The 17224-nt window shown below is 42.6% G+C and overlaps 1 protein-coding gene across 7 annotated transcripts in view; it reads left to right on the top strand.

Annotated features, from left to right (window-relative positions):
* ADAD1 (adenosine deaminase domain containing 1) overlaps positions 1-17224 on the top strand; it is a 128929-nt gene that overhangs the window by 91751 nt on the left and 19954 nt on the right. The window lies entirely within an intron of this gene.

Here is a 17224-nt window from a genome sequence, read left to right as displayed (position 1 = left end):
TTGAACCATGAAGACATAGAAAACCTAAACAGGCCCATAACTGTGACAGAAATTGAATCAGTAATAAAGGCCCTCCCAACAAAGAAAAGCCCAGGACCAGACGGATTCACTGCTGAATTCTACCAGACATTTAAAGAAGAACTAACTCCAATACTTCTCAAACTATTCAGAACAATCGAAAAAGAGGGAATCCTCCCAAATTCTTTCTATGAAGCCAGCATCACCTTAATCCCTAAGCCAGAGAAAGATGCAGCACTGAACGAAAATTATAGACCAATATCCCTGATGAACATAGATGCAAAAATCCTCAATAAAATTCTCGCCAATAGAATACAACAACACATCAGAAAGATCATCCACCCACACCAAGTGGGATTTATCCCTGATATGCAGGGATGGTTTAATGTGTGCAAAACAATCAGTGTGATACACCAATTAATAGACTGCAGAAGAAAAACCATATGATTATCTCAATAGATGCAGAGAAAGCATTCGATAAAATTCAACACCCTTTCATGATGAAAGCTCTAAGCAAACTGGGTATGGAAGGAACATTCCTCAATACAATCAAAGCAATTTATGAAAAACCCACAGCCAGCATCCTATTGAATGGGGAAAAGTTGGAAGCATTTCCACTGAGATCTGGCACCAGACAAGGATGCCCACTCTCACCACTGCTATTTAACATAGTTCTGGAAGTTTTAGCCAGAGCCATCAGACACGAAAAAGAAATTAAAGGAATACAAATTGAGAAGGAAGAAGTCAAACTATCCCTCTTTGCAGACAATATGATTCTTTACTTAGAGGATCCAAAGAACTCTACTAAGAGACTATTAGAACTCATAGAGGAGTTTGGCAAAGTGGCAGGATATAAAATCAATGCACAAAAATCAACAGCCTTTGTACACACAGGCAATGCCATGGCTGAGGAAGAACTTCTAAGATCAATCCCATTCACAATAGCTACAAAAACAATCAAATACCTTGGAATAAACTTAACCAAGGACATCAAAGATCTCTACGATGAGAATTACAAAATCTTAAAGAAAGAAGAGGATGCCAAAAAATGGAAAAATCTGCCATGCTCATGGATTGGAAGAATCAACATCATCAAAATGTCCATTCTCCCAAAAGCAATTTATAGATTCAATGCAATTCCAATCAGGATACCAAAGACATTCTTCTCAGATCTGGAAAAAATGATGCTGAAATTCATATGGAGGCACAAGAGACCTCGAATAGCTAAAGCAATCTTGTACAACAAAAACAAAACCAGAGGCATCACAATACCAGATTTCAGGACATACTACAGGGCAGTTGTAATCAAAACAGCATGGTACTGGTACAGAAACAGATGGATAGACCAATGGAACAGAATTGAAACACCAGAAATTAACCCAAATATCTACAGCCAACTTATATTTGATCAAGGATCTAAAACCAATTCCTGGAGCAAGGACAGTCCATTCAATAAATGGTGCTGGGAAAACTGGAGTTCCACGTGCAGAAGCATGAAGCAAGACCCCTACCTTACACCTTACACAAAAATCCACTCAACATGGATTAAAGACCTAAATCTACTACCTGACACCATCAAGTTATTAGAGAACATTGGAAAAACCCTGCAAGATATTGGCACAGGCAAAGTGTTTCTGGAAAAGACCCGGGAGGCACAGGCAGTCAAAGCCAAAATCAACTATTGGGATTGCATCAAATTGAGAAGTTTCTGTACTGCAAAAGAAACAGTCAGGAGAGTGAAGAGACAACCGACAGAATGGGAAAAAATATTTGCAAACTATGCAACAGATAAAGGGTTAATAACCAGAATCTACAAAGAAATCAAGAAACTCCACAACATCAAACCGAACAACCCACTTAAGAGATGGGCCAAGGACCTCAATAGACATTTTTCAAAAGAGGAAATCCAAATGGCCAACATGCACATGAAAAAATGTTCAAGGTCACTAGCAATCAGGGAAATGCAAATCAAAACCACAATGAGGTTTCACCTCACCCCGGTTAGAATGGCTCACATTCAGAAATCTACCAACAATAGATGCTGGAGAGGATGTGGGGAAAAAGGGACACTAACCCACTGTTGGTGGGAATGCAAATTGGTTAAGCCACTATGGAAGTCAGTCTGGAGATTCCTCAGAAACCTGAATATAACCCTACCGTTCGACCCAGCCATCCCACTCCTTGGAGTTTACCCAAAGGAAATGAAATTGGCAAACAAAAAAGCTGTCTGCACATTAATGTTTATTGCAGCTCAATTCACAATAGCTAAGACCTGGAACCAACCTAAATGCCCATCAACGGTAGACTGGATAAAGAAATTATGGGATATGTACTCTTTAGAATACTATACCGCAGTAAGAAGCAACGAAATCCAGTCATTTGCAACAAGATGGAGGAATCTGGAACACATCATGCTGAGTGAAATAAGCCAGTCCCAAAGGGACAAATACCATATGTTCTCCCTGATTGGTGACAACTGACTGAACACCAAAAAGGAAACCTGTTGAAGTGAAATGGACACTATGAGAAACGGTGACTTGGTCAGCATAGCCCTGACTGTTAATGAACAACTTAATTCATTATCCCTCTTAGTAGTTTTTTTTGTCTGTTCTACTTAATATTACTGGTTTAATTCTGTAATTAATACACAGTTATTCTTAAGTGTTGAAATTTAACATAAATGTGATCCCTGTTAAACATAAGAGTGGGAATAAGAGAGGGAAGAGATGTACAATTTGGGACATGCTCAAGCTGACTTGCCCCAAATGGTTGAGTTAGAAACATACCAGGGGACTCCAATTCAATCCCATCAAGGTGGCATGTGCCAATGCCATCTCACTAGTCCCAGTGATCAATTTCTGTTCACAATTGATCATAATGAAAGGACTAAGAACCAAAGGGAGCACATAAACAAGTCTAGTACCTGCTAATACTAACCGATAGAATAAATAAAGGGGAGAGTGATCCAACATGGGAAGTGAGATACTCAGCAGACTCATAGAATGGCAGATGTCCTAAACAGCACTCTGGCCTCAGAATCAGCCCTCAAGGCATTCCGATCTGGCTGAAAAGCCCATGAGAGTATTTCAGGCATGGAAAGCCAAGACACTCTGACAAAAAAAAAAAAAAAAAACACCTAAATGAAAGATCTCTGTGAGTGAGATCCCAGTGGAAAGAACAGGTCTTCAAAGAAGGAGGTACCTTTCTCTGAAGGGAGGAGGGAACCTCCACTTTGACTATGACCTTGTCTAAACAAGATAAGAGTCGGAGAACTCAAGGGGCTTCCATAGCCTTGGAAACTCATGACTGGAGCATAGGGAGATTACTGATGCCATAAACAGGAGTGTCAGTTTGTAAAATCAACAACAGGAGTCACTGTGCACTTACTCCTCATGTAGGATCTCTGTCCTTAATGTGCTGTACATTGAGACTTAATGCTATAACGAGTACTCAAACAGTATATTTCACTTTGTGTTTCTATGGGGGTGCAAACTGTTGAAATCTTTACTTAATGTATACTAAACTGATCTTCTGTAAAAAAAAAAAAAAGAAGAAGAAGGAGAAGGAGAAGAAGAAAGAGAAGAAGAAATCATCAATTCCCAACTTGACTCTCACTGGGATTAAACATGACAATAGGTCTGATCTGATTTCATCATCATTTAAAAAATCATCTATTATTTTTCACTTTATGTTTCTGTGTGGGAGCAAACTGTTGAAATCTTTACTTAATGTATGCTAAACTGATCTTCTGTAGATAAAGAGAATCGAAAATGAATCTTGATGTGAATGGAAGGGGAGAGGGAGTGGGAAAGGGGAGGGTTGCAGGTGGGAGGGACGTTATGGGGGGGAAGCCATTGTAATCCGTAAGCCGTACTTTGGAAATTTATATTCATTAAATAAAAGTTAAAAAAAAGACCATTTGCATATATTTACTAACATATTAAAATACACTTTTCAAAAACCTCGTTGCTGTAACGGAAGATCGGACTTTAATCTTAGGTCAGTGTAACTTTGGTATTAACACTCAACTGTAAATAATATTTTAAAATTGTCTAAGATTTATTCCTCTCGAAATTTTTTGTGACTCAGTCATACCTTTTACAACTTAAACCTTTAGTTACTTTTAAGCAATCTTGAAATTTCATGCATGGACAACTTATGAGAATACAAGTTAACAAACCTGAAGTCTCCCTTAACAGAATTTAAGATGCTAAAAGTACATACGTTACCTTTTCCCAAGTTTTACTTAGCAAATGTCTAGATGACTTAAGACACTGAGATGTTAATAAATACCACACTATTATCTGAATTATTTTTAAAGTCAAAATTACATTTGCATGTTTTAAATAATTGATAACACCTCCTAGACAGTGAACACAGACACTAGTGTATGTTAACAGCTGGGAAAATATCTTCATCCTTTTAAGAGAACAAGTTTAAAGCATATTATCAAAGACACACGTTAAACCAAGTGAATCGAATGGGCATTTGGATTAACACAATTTTCTGAAACAATTCGTATTGGCTTACTTTAGTTAACAACATAAAGGCTTACATACACAGAATTTGCTCTCTTTTTTTTTTTTTATAAACCACTCTAACTGGAAAGCAGTAACATGAATACCACATAGATTTGGCATCATTTATAACCTTTCAATGTACTTTACATAATCTGAATTGACTCAGACAACTGTTATCTCAACACATTGAGAGTCTCATCCTATGAGAGTTCCAGGGATCTAACTGGAAGTCCCAAAATCAAAGGACTCAGTTTAGAACTTAAATTGTCAGAGAGTCAAGCTGTTTAGCCAAAATAGAACATTTAACCAGAGCATTTTAACCAAAGCTGTGGGCTAGATCTGATCAGAGTGAAGGTGATCACTCAAACATTACAAATAGGTAGATAATGTAAACTACTTTGAGATACAGTCCTCCAAATCAAGACTCATTACTGGTAACTGAGAAACAAGAAACCTTCAAGACACATGAAAACTCTCATTACCCAAGTCACTTATGCTAGCACAGAAAAAAAATTTTGATTATCAGCATATGAACCCATTACTTAGGATAGTGAAACACATCACTAAACAAAGAGGCAGAGAAGCAGAGACTTCTGCAGTCAAGGGCTGAAGGAAAAAGTTTCCCAACAGTAGTGAAGGGAGAAATCCATCCATCAGGTTGAAGAGTCAATGGATTGAGGCTTCTGTCTTGCTTAGGTGGGGAAACCTGTAAGGCCAGCTGTAGCCTAGTGAGGAGGGGAATTGAATTGGAGATGGAAAGAGAGGAAAAAGAGTATGCAAAAGCTTTCATCTCTCGCCAGAGATTTCTGGTTGTGCTTGTGTGGGTGCAGCAAGGCATTTTGACTGGAAGAGAGCAAGGGAAAGGCCGTGGTGCCTAGATTAGGGGGAAAAGTGGGCATGCCTCAGTCTAACAGGACTGGCTGTGGGGCTGGGAAGGGGCGCTGCTTCCCTGAGTGCTTGAAACCTCCTATTGCTCATGATTGCCAATATTAGTCTAGGTCAAGGCTACGCCCCACTCACATAGCAGTAGGCAGTGTGACCAGGCATCCCTCCAAGAGAGAAGCAAGGTCCTCAGGTTATTGGCTGCCAGAAAGCCAGAGTGAGCTCAGGGTAGGGGGCCCTCCAGACTCTCAGCCAATTTCACTTTCTAGTTGCCATCTCCCTTTACTATCCCTCTCTAGTTTCAGCAACAGCTAAGCCTTGGCCAGGGGGAACTCTGCATTCTCAGAGAGCTGTGAGACACTGGAAGATCAACAGGCATTCCCACAGGTCTGATCCTGTTTGAGGGAAGGAATACCAACTTGGATGGAGTCTTCTTTCAATCCCCTGTGAGTCCCTTCGTGGTTACCAGAAACATCACTGGAGAGGAGTCATGGTATTCTTGTCATCGCACAAGAAAGAATTCAGGCATGAGAAAGAGAGCAAAGTAGCAAAGTTTTATGGGGGATAGGGCATCTGTCAGAATGAAAGGGACAGAGAGAGAGTACCCAGTTACTCAGACTAGGGGATAGCAAGGTTACATGGTTAAATGGAGAGAATACACCTGGCAAGGCTAGGCAAGTGGCTCAGCAGATAGAGCTGAGTTGAGTGTGTGCCATCTTTGTTTAGACTGGGGCTTATAAGAAAAGGGTCCAGTTCATTCCACCATTTCTCTTTACTTCCTCCTCTTTGTCCTCCAGGACAAAGGGTTTGCTAAATGTAAATTAGGAAAATTTCTTCCCAGGTTTACCACTGGTATTATCAGACAGTGGGGGAGTCCTGGCACAAACTTCCCCTAGAGTATCTACCTTGGAGTAAGGCTGTGAAGTTTTATTGCTCCATATTATCAGGCCAGGTGACCCATTTGGTACTGAGGAGAGAGCTTTCCCATGGGGGAAGGGCTGGGATCACCTGGAAGGTTATCAGGGTCTGGGCAGGACTTTGAAGTGTAAATACTGGGCTGCTTCCAAAGTGGGCTTCTGTGGATGCTGGTTTCCTCAGGCCCCTCTCACACACACATAGGCTAATTTCTAACTTCCTACCTAACAGTTTTGTTGCTTTATGGTCAGAATAGATACTTGATATGATTTGTTTTTGATTTTTTGAGGTTTGTGACCTACAACATGATCTATCCTGGAGAATGTTCTATGTACACTTCCTTGAGAAGATGAATATTGTACACATTAGATGAAATGTACTATAAATGCCTGTTAAGTCGAATTGATCTAGGCTGCAGTTTAGCTCTGCTATTTCTTTGTTGGTTTTCTGTCTAGATGATGATGGTGACTGTTAGGATCTGCTCAGTGTTCAATTTTTCCAGCCTGTCTGTGAGTCACAGTACTGTCCTGTGGTTTCTTGCTGTCTGCCCTTGGTTAGAGGAGGGGGTGATCCTAAGAGCTCCTCAGATGCAGAAGCAGGCACCAGATGGGTTGCATTTGGGTCTTGTAGTCATCAGGCTCTTGTGTTCACAGGCTGACAGTGATACACGTTAAGGCAAGTTCATCACGCCGAAGTGCACATCTCCATCTGATAGAGGAACAAGTCTAGAAACTCTAACCACAGGCATTGGCCTAGGGATGAGGACTGTTAGGATCTGCCTTGCCATGTTGGGCTTTTCCAGCCCAGCATGGACTCCCAAGTCCTGTATTTTCCTGCTGCCTGCCCAAAGTTGGAGGAGGGTGATAAAGGCAGCCATTTGTCTGCCTTGTCTGATACTAGGCTGGGTCACACCTGAGACGTCTCAAGTGTGCATGCCAGCCCAGTTGAGACTGGTGGGGATACACGCTGAACCTGTTCCATCCCACTGGAATGTGGGTCTCTACCTGACCAGGGCAAGTTTAGAGACTATCTTTTTTTTAAACTTTTATTTAATGAATATAAATTTCCAAAGTACAGAATATTGATTACAATGGCTTCCCCCCCATAATGTCCCTCCAACCCGCAACCCTCCCCTTATCCACTCCATCTCCCCTTCCATTCACATCAAGATTCATTTTCAATTCTCTTTATATATAGAAGATCAGTTTAGCATACATTAAGTAAAGATTTCAACAGTTTGCTCCCACACAGAAACATAAAGTGAAAAATACTGTTTGAGTACTAGTTATAGCATTAAATCTCAATGTACAGCACACTAAGGACAAAGATCCTACATGAGGAGTAAGTGCACAGTGACTCCTGTTGTTAACTTAAGAAATTGACACTCTTGTTTATGGCATCAGTAATCACCCTAGGCTCTTATCATGAGCTGCCAAGGTTATGGAAGCCCCCTGAGTTCACTGACTCTGATCATATTTAGACAAGGCCATGGTCAAAGTGGAAGTTCTCTCCTCCCTTCAGAGAAAGGTACCTCCTTCTTTAATGACCCATTCTTTCCACTGGGATCTCACTCACAGAGATCTTTTATTTAGGTGTTTTTTTTCCCCCAGAGTGTTTTGGCTTTCCATGCCTGAAATACTCTCATGGGCTTTTCAGCCAGATCCGCATGCCTTAAGGGCTGATTATGAGGCCAGAGTGCTGTTAGGACATTTGCCATTCTATGGGTCTGCTGTGTATCTAACTTCCCATGTTGGATCATTCTCTCCCTTTTTTATTGTATCAGCTAGTATTTGCAGACACTAGTCTTGTTTATGTGCTCCCTTTGGTTCTTAGTCCTATCATTATGATCAATTGTGAATAGAAATTGATCACTGGGACTCGTGAGATGGCATTGGTACATGCCACCTCGATGGGATTGAATTCGAATCCCCTGGTATGTTTCTAACTCTACTGTTTGAGGTAAGTCAGCTTGAGCATGTCCCGAATTGCACATCTCTTCCCTCTCTTATTCCCACTCTTACATTTAACAGCGATCACTTTTCAGTTAAGTTTCAGCACTTAAGAAGAATTGTGTATTGATTACAGTATTCAACCAAAAGTATTAAGTAGAAGAAACAAAAAAAAATACTAAGAGGGATAACATATTAAGCTGTTCATCAACAGTCAGGGTGAGGCTGATCAAGTCACCGTTTCTCATAGTGTTCATTTCACTTTAACAGGTTTCCTTTTTGGTGCTCAGTTAGTTGTCACCTATCAAGGAGAACAAGTGGTATTTGTCCCTTTTGGATTGGCTTATTTCACTCAACATAATGTTTTTATCTTTAAAACTGTTCCGGAGGGCCGGCACCATGGCTCACTTGGTTAATCCTCTGCCTCTGCACCAGCATCCCATATGGGCGCCGGGTTCTAGTCCTGGTTGCTCCTCTTCAGTCCAGTTCTCTGCTGTGGCCTGGGAGGGCAGTGGAGGATGGCCCAAGTGCTTGGGCCCCTGCACCAGCCGTGGCGGTCATTTGAGGAGTGAACCAATGGAAGGAAGACCATTCTCTCTCTCTCTCTCTCTCTCTCTCTCTCTGACTCTGACTCTGACTCTGACTCTCACTGTCTGTAACTCTACCTGTCAAATAATAATTTAAAAAAAGCTGTTCTGGAGACAGTTGACTTTGGGCTTTATTATGTGCTGAGTCTCATTTGCATTTTGCAAACAATGCAAGCATCATGTAATGTTTTAATGCCATTTATCATCTTTTGTCCCTATTTTGTTTGTTCAGTTATTTCACTTGTGCATATGTTAAAATTCCACAGGATATATTATCTTCTTAAGTACTGTCTGTCCTCTATGATACATTGTTTCTTTTTTGCAGCTCTGGATTTCCACTTGGGAGTTTTTTTTCCCTATTTTTTCCTTCCTTCAGCCTAAAGTTACTAGTATTCCTTTAGTACTTCTGCCTGAAATGTCTATTTCACCTTAATTTCTGAGCAATTCTGGGTACAGAATTTTAGACTGCCAAGAGATTTTAAAAATTATATTATGTATCATTCTATTTCTTTTCAACTTCTATAGATTTTATTGAAAAATTAACTGAAATATTAATATTCTGCTAAAGGTAAAGCCTTTTTCTATTAACTACCTTTTCTCTTTGCTTTTCAAAAGTTTAGCTGTGATTTCCTTAGGTGTGGTTTTGTGTGAGTGTGGTTTCTTTCATTGTTTTCTATTAATCCTCCTTGGCTTTTACTTTGCTTTTTTTTGTTTTTGCCAGGCAGAGTTAGACAGTGAGAGAGAGAGAGACAGAGAGTTATAGACAGTGAGAGAGAGACAGAGAGAAAGGTCTTCCTTCCGTTGGTTCACTCCCCTAATGGCCGCTACAGCCATCGCACTGCACCGATCCAAAGCCAGGAGCCGGGTACTTCCACCTGGTCTCCCATGCGGGTGCAGGGACCCAAGCACTTGGGCCATCCTCCACTGCCTTCCTGGGACACAGCAGAGGCTGGACTGCAAGAGGAGCAACTGGGACTAGAACCCAGCACCCATATGGGATACCGGCACCGCAGGCCAAAGATTAGCCAAGTGAGCCACAGCACCGGCCTACTTTGCTTCTTTAATATGTGTATAGATGTTTTTTCATTTGGTTATGAAAATTATTATTTGTCCTATATTTCCCATGCTTTTTTCTTCTTTTATGACTCCAATTGCCTGTATCTTAGCTCTTCTTACTATGTTCCACATTTGCTTGTTTTTTTTTTTTTTTTTGAGAGGGTGCCTTTTATTTTGTTTCTCTGTTCTTCAATTTGGATATTATTAATAATCTAATCTTTAGATCACTAATCCAGTCTTCTGATACATCCAGTATGCTGTTAATCACATCCAATGATTGATTAATTTGTCTTTTTAAACATAAATTACAATTTTTGGAAAAATTATCTTTTCATCTGTTATTTAGATCTCATGCCCTGTTTTCTTGAACACATTATGCCAGTGCTCTAAAGTATGTATCTTATAACCACATTTAAATTCTATGATGGAGGTATTTATTATTTTTCTCTCTTTGAGTGTATGTTTGTATGTACAAGTGTGTATATTAGCATGCTTCATACTTTTTTTATCTGATGCTATGTATGGTTGAAGTATTGTATAGTCTCTGGCTGAGATTATCTATCTAAAGCATATTAAAATTCCTTCAAGAGACAGGTAGAATCTGACTTATTCCTTTCATCCTATTGAAGCTTCATTTTATATTTTTTTAGGGTTCATATTTTTTGGTTTGTCCTTGTTCCAAAGCTTGATCATCCACAAGTTTGGCCCTTCTTCTTTCTCCTCTTAAACCCTAGCCTGTTTACTATACCCTTCCCCCACATTGGGCTTCTATTCCAACTTGGATCTCCTAAATACTACTCAGCGTTTAGGCCTCCTTCTTGCTATTTTCTGCCATTTCTTTTTTTTTTTTCTTTGACAGGCAGAGTGGACAGTGAGAGAGAGAGAGACAGAGAGAAAGGTCTTCCTTTTCTGTTGGTTCACCCCACAATGGCCGCTGTGGCCGGCGTACCACACTAATCCAAAGCCAGGAGCCAGGTGTTTCTCCTGGTCTCCCATGCGGGTGCAGGGCCCAAGCACTTGGGCCATCCTCCACTGCACTCCCGGGCCACAGCAGAGAGCTGGACTGGAAGAGGAGCGACCGGGACCAGAACCTGGCACCCCAACCGGGACTAGATCCCCAGGTGCCAGCACTGCAGGTGGAGGATTAGCCAAGTGAGCCATGGCGCTGGCCCATATTTTCTGCCATTTCTTTTCAGAGTTGAATACCAGTGGCTCTGCTGAGTCATATAACACAAATAGCTGTGGAATTTGTATTGAGTTCTGGAGTTGTTTTGGACCTCTTTTTGCTGTAGGCTTCACCAACAGTTGAGAGTCGAATAAATTAACCCAAAGATGGGTCAGAGTAGGATACTTCTAATTCCAGAGGCCCAACAATCTTTGTACCCCTTTATAGTGGGCTATTCAAGGTGTAGTATCTTCTACCCCACATTATCACTTAACATGTGTGAAACTGCTAGACCCTTAGAAACTTCATTTTTGTGACACATTCAAAACTTTAACCAGATTCTTCTCCTTTATTTTAAGCCACATGGGTCTTACTCAGAAACTACTTTTGTTATTTCTGCTCACAATCCAATTAGCATAATATAATTGATATATGATATTCTGTGATCTTCTATGAAATAGTAAGATGACCAAGTACTCTCTAGAAAGACTGTCAGTCAGCTATGCTCCCTGCATCATATTCTCTTGATAAAAGATTCAACCAGTGCACATCCTTGGCCACTACATAGGTATACCATAGTAGGGTCTACAGTCCCTTTATATGGACTCAAGCTAATACTCCATCTCTTACTTCCACAAACTCTCACTCCTACTGGCAGCTCACAGTACAGAGTAAGAATTATACAGTCAGTTCAGAGCTATTATCTAACCCTTTGCCCCTTGCCTAATATCCAACCCACATATTTTCCCATTCCTTAGTGCAGTATCTCCCTGGTAAATATTCCTCCCAAAATGGCTTGGGAAATTTTTACAGTATATATTTGAGGCCATATTATAGAATCTTTCCTTAAAGGGATCCAATTTCCTTCTGAAACAGGGGTAATAGGTCTATGAAATGGTTCAAATCTGGGAAATTGGAATGGGCCATGAATACCAGCCATGGTGAGTTACATTATCTCTATTTCTGTCAAGCAGGATAAGTATCTTTCTGCTAATTTTTAGGGATCTTGCAGATAGCCATAATAGTAAATGTCTTTGGGTCAAAATGCTTGTATTGGTTCTCTGCCCTGTGGTTTATTGTGATTGTGTCCATCTCGTTTCTAAGGAATATCTGGCCTTTATCACCTGAGGCTTCCATTATTCTCAATGAAATCAGGGAAGCCAGTTCTATTAGCATCATCTATGATCCTTCCTGGCCTTATGAAGAAAGCCATTACAGAATTCTAGTAAAAATGCTAATGCCTTGCCAGTACATATTTTAATGTCTTCCTATGAGTATGAAGATCATATGCAATAGATCTATTTGCAACAGTTTGATTATCCTGTCCTTTGGACTTTTTCTTCAGGGAAGCTCCGAGAGCTCAGCAATCTTAAAAGAGGCCATTGTGTAATTTACACTTTTACCAACACAATGCTAATGCCATTGTGAAACTGTTTCTCATCAAATTTTGAATTCTAAATAGTTGCACCAATCTTTTTTTTTTTTTTTTTTTTTTTTTTGACAGGCAGAGTGGACAGTGAGAGAGAGAGAGACAGAGAGAAAGGTCTTCCTTTTTTTGTTGGTTCATCCCCCAAATGGCTACCACGGCTGGCGTGCTGTGGGTGGCGTGCTGCACTGATCCAAAGCCAGGAGCCAGGTGCTTCCTCCTGGTCTCCCACGCGGGTGCAGGGCCCAAGCACTTGGGCCATCCTCCACTGCACTCCCGGGCCACAGCAGAAAGCTGGACTGGAAGAGGAGCAACCAGGACAGAACCAGCACCCCAACCAGTACTAGATCCCAGGGTGCCAGTACCACAGGCGGAGGATTAGCCAAGTGAGCCGCAGCACTGGCCAAGTTGCACCTATCTTAATTAAATCAGTCTATTCATGACTTATTTTCTATCTCCTTTGGTCTAAACATCTTGAATCTCACTGCACTAACAATGTTGAATTTTTTTTTGTTTTTCTTTTTTTTAACTTTTATTTAATGAATATAAATTTCCAAAGTACAGCTTATGGATTACAATGGCTTCCCCTGCCCCCATAACTTCCCTCCCACCCGCAACCCTCCCCTTTCGCTCTCCCTCCCCCCTTCCATTCACATCAAGATTCATTTTCAATTCTCTTTATATACAGAAGATCAGTTTAGCATATATTAAGTAAAGATTTCAACAGTTTGCACCCACATGGAAACACAAAGTGTAAAATACTGTTTGAGTACTAGTTATAGCATTAAATCTCAATGTACAGCACATTAAGAACAGAGATCCTACATGAGGAGTAAGTGCACAGTGACTCCTGTTGTTGACTTAACAAATTGACATTCTTGTTTATGGCATCAGTAATGACCCTAGGCTCTTGTCATGAGTTTCCAGGGCTATGGAAGCCTTTTGAGTTCACTGACTCTGATCATATTTAGACAAGGTCGTAGTCAAAGTGGAAGTTCTCTCCTCCCTTCAGAGAAAGGTACCTCCTTCTTTGATGACCCGTTCTTTTCACTGGGATCTCACTCGCGGAGATCTTTCATTTAGGGTTTGTTTTTGTTTTTTGTTTTTTGGTTTTTTTTTGCCAGAGTGTTTTGGCTTTCCATGCCTGAAATACTCTCATGGGCTTTTCAGCCAGATCCACGTGCCTTAAGGGCTGATTCTGAAGCCAGAGTGCTGTTTAGGACATCTGCCATTCTATGGGTCTGCTGTGTATCTCGCTTCCCATGTTGGATCGTTCTCTCCCTTTTTTATTGTATCAGCTAGTATTTGCAGACACTAGTCTTGTTTATGTGCTCCCTTTGGTTCTTAGTCCTATCATTATGATCAATTGTGAACAGAAATTGATCACCGGGACTAGTGAGATGGCATTGGTACATGTCACCTCGATGGGATTGAATTCGAATCCCCTGGTATGTTTCTAACTCTACCGTTTGAGGTAAGTCAGCTTGAGCATGTCCTGAATTGCACATCTCTTCCCTCTCTTATTCCTGCTCTTAAATTTAAAGCGATCACTTTTCAGTTAAGTTTCAACTCTTGAAAATAACTGTGTATTGATTACAGTATTCAACCAAAAGTATTAAGTAGAACAGACAAAAAAAAAACTACTAAGAGGGATAACGTATTAAGTTGTTCATCAACAGTCAGGGCAAGGGCTGACCAAGTCACTGTTTCTCATAGTGTCAATTTCACTTCAACAAGTTTCCCCTTTGGTGCTCAGTTAGTTGTCACGGATCAGGGAGAACATATGGTATTTGTCCCTTTGGGACTGGCTTATTTCACTCAGCATAATGCTTTCCAAATTCCTAACAGGGATCACTTTTCAGTTAAAATTTAAACACCTAAGAATAATTGTGTGTTAAATACAGAGTTCAACCAATAGTACTAGAACAAAAAAAATGCTAAAATGGATAAAATATTACATTGTACATCAAAAGTCAGGACAAGAGCTGATCAAGTCACTGTTTCTCATAGTGTCAATTTCACTTCAACAAGTTTCCCCTTTGGTGCTCAGTTAGTTTTCGCTGATCAGGAAGAACATATTGTTGCTCCCCCTCTTCGTGGAGGAACGACACAGGACCCTGCGCTGTTCTTTTTCTGCTCGGCCCTCCCCGGGTTTGCTGCTGGTTCTTCCCGGGTTGGCTACTATCCCTTCCACCTCCGTGGAAGGGCAGTTCCCCCTGGCCATATTCCCCACTTCCGCAGGGGAGCGGCACACCGCCGGCCGGCTCTCTCGGGGGCTGCACAGGTGTTCCTTCAGCTAGATGTTCCCCTTAGATGTTTCTGGTGCATGCCGTCTCTCTCCTCCTTTATAGTCCTCCTCTGCCAATCCTAACTCGGCTGCCCACACGCCGAGCACGCCGCTCTCCAATCAGGAGCAGCTTCTGCAGCTTGTCAAGTTGGTGAGAGGCAGCTGGGTAGAAGCTGTTTACTTCTCTCCCAGCGCCATATTGTGGGAGAGCAGATGCATAGAATAAGTCTTAATTCCAGTAACTTAGTCTAGTCCGAGCTGCTCCCCACAGATCCCCCTTTCTTTTTATTTTTTGGCGTTGATACGCGCCTGTCTTCGGTGTCCCGCGGCACACACTCTGCTCTACTTGCTAGAGTTGCCACAGGTTCTTACAAGTCCTATCAATCAGGCAAACCGAATCTGGGTCCTCTCTTCGCCATGTTGTGAGGAGGTTTTTAGGCGCTGATGCGTGCCTGTGTTCGGTGACCTGCGGCTCATACTCTGGTTGAGCCGCCTGCTGGTGCTTACCGCCTTAATCAGGCAGACCGAATCCAAGCTTTCTCATTGCCATGTTGTGGGGTGACTTATTGGTGTTGATTCGTGCCTATCTTCGGTGACCTGCAGCTCACACTCTGGTCGAGCTGCCTGCTGGTGCTTACCGCCCTAATCAGGCAGACCGAATCCAAGCTTTCTCATTGCCATGTTGTGGGGAGGCCTTATTGATGTTAATTCGTGCCTGTCTTCGGTGACCTGCGGCGCATAAGCTGCTAGCCGCCCGCAGGTGCTTATCGTCCTAATCAGGCAGACCGAATCCAAGCTTTCTCATTGCCATGTTGAGGGGAGGCCTTTCTATTTCTCTATTTCTCTATCTCCGGGCATTCCTATTTCTCCCATTTTACTTCTATCTTCCAGCATTCCTATTTCTCTCATTTTACTTCTAAACTTCTGTTTCTCTTATCCCTGCAGCTTCCCGCTCTCGTTTTACTTCTAAACTTCTGTTTCTCTTATCCCCGCGGCTTCCCGGCGCCTCGCCCTGCCGGCGCCCGCCCCGAGGCTGCTTCTCCGCGCTTCGCCAGCTCTGAGCCGCTTCAGCCCGCGCCTCTCTCATCTGCGCGGCTCGGCTTTGCGCGCACACTCCGCGGTCTCCGCGCTAGCCCCGCGTTCCCTATCTACTTGTGCCCCGCACGCTCTCTCTGCGCACGGCAGCCTCCGCGAGTCACACAGCGTCAGCTCACGTCTCCACCACTAGCATTCAATCCAAGTTCCCCGGGCTAGCCTGGCGAATTCAACCCAGCTCACGTCTCCGCCCCACGATTTGGCTTCCCATCCTTTGCTCCCCGGGCTAATCAGACGGATCCCAATCTGGCTTACGTTTCTGCTTCTGGTTTCAACTTTTCGCCCCCTATTCCCGGGCTAACTTGAGAATCCCAAAGTGGCTTTCGTCTCCGCCTCGGCCTGCCCCCCGCGGCTTCAATTTCCCTAACATTTTTCTCTACCCGGTATGTTTCCTTAAGTTTTCCTCCAACAATACTCCTCCCTCATTTCTCCTGGCCTCTCCCCACAGTCCGCATCCGAGTCTGTTTGTTCTAGCTTTCACTTTCGCTTTCGACCTTAGAGATTTCTCCCAGCTTCCCCCCGTAGTCCGTATCTGAGTCTATGCCTAGGCTTTCAATAGTTTCTTCCGGCACCTTTTTCGTCCGGCTTTTCCCTAGGCTGTTTGCTAGTTTCTCTCTCCGATATTTTCCCATTTCTTCCCGTTTCTTCCCTCCTAAGTTTCCTATCCGTCCTAGGTTTCCTAATCCGAGTCACGGCACCATTATGTCGCTCCCCCTCTTCGTGGAGGAACGACACAGGACCCTGCGCTGTTCTTTCGTCTGCTCGGCCCTCCCCGGGTTAGCTGCTGGTTCTTCCCGGGTTGGCTACTATCCCTTCCACCTCCATGGAAGGGCAGTTCCCCCTGGCCACATTCCCCACTTCCGCAGGGGAGCGGCACACCGCCGGCCGGCTCTCTCGGGGGCTGCACAGGTGTTCCTTCAGCTAGATGTTCCCCTTAGATGTTTCTGGTGCATGCCGTCTCTCTCCTCCTTTATAGTCCTCCTCTGCCAATCCTAACTTGGCTGCCCACACGCCGAGCACGCCGCTCTCCAATCAGGAGCAGCTTCTGCAGCTTGTCAAGTTGGTGAGAGGCAGCTGGGTAGAAGCTGTTTACTTCTCTCCCAGCGCCATATTGTGGGAGAGCAGATGCATAGAATAAGTCTTAATTCCAGTAACTTAGTCTAGTCCGAGCTGCTCCCCACACATATGATATTTGTCCCTTTGGGACTGGCTTAATTCACTCAGCATGATGTTTTCCAAATTCCTCCATCTTGTTGCAAATGACCGGGTTTCATTGTTTTTGACTGCTGTATAGTATTCCATAGAGTACATGTCCCATAATTTC

This window comes from Oryctolagus cuniculus, chromosome 8, assembly GCF_051225735.1.
Source record: "Oryctolagus cuniculus isolate XC-2025 breed Fujian yellow rabbit chromosome 8, ASM5122573v1, whole genome shotgun sequence".
Classification (NCBI taxonomy): Eukaryota; Metazoa; Chordata; class Mammalia; order Lagomorpha; family Leporidae; genus Oryctolagus; species Oryctolagus cuniculus.
The sequence above is the reverse complement of the archived record's forward strand: the minus strand, read 5'-3'. Positions and strand labels throughout refer to the sequence as shown.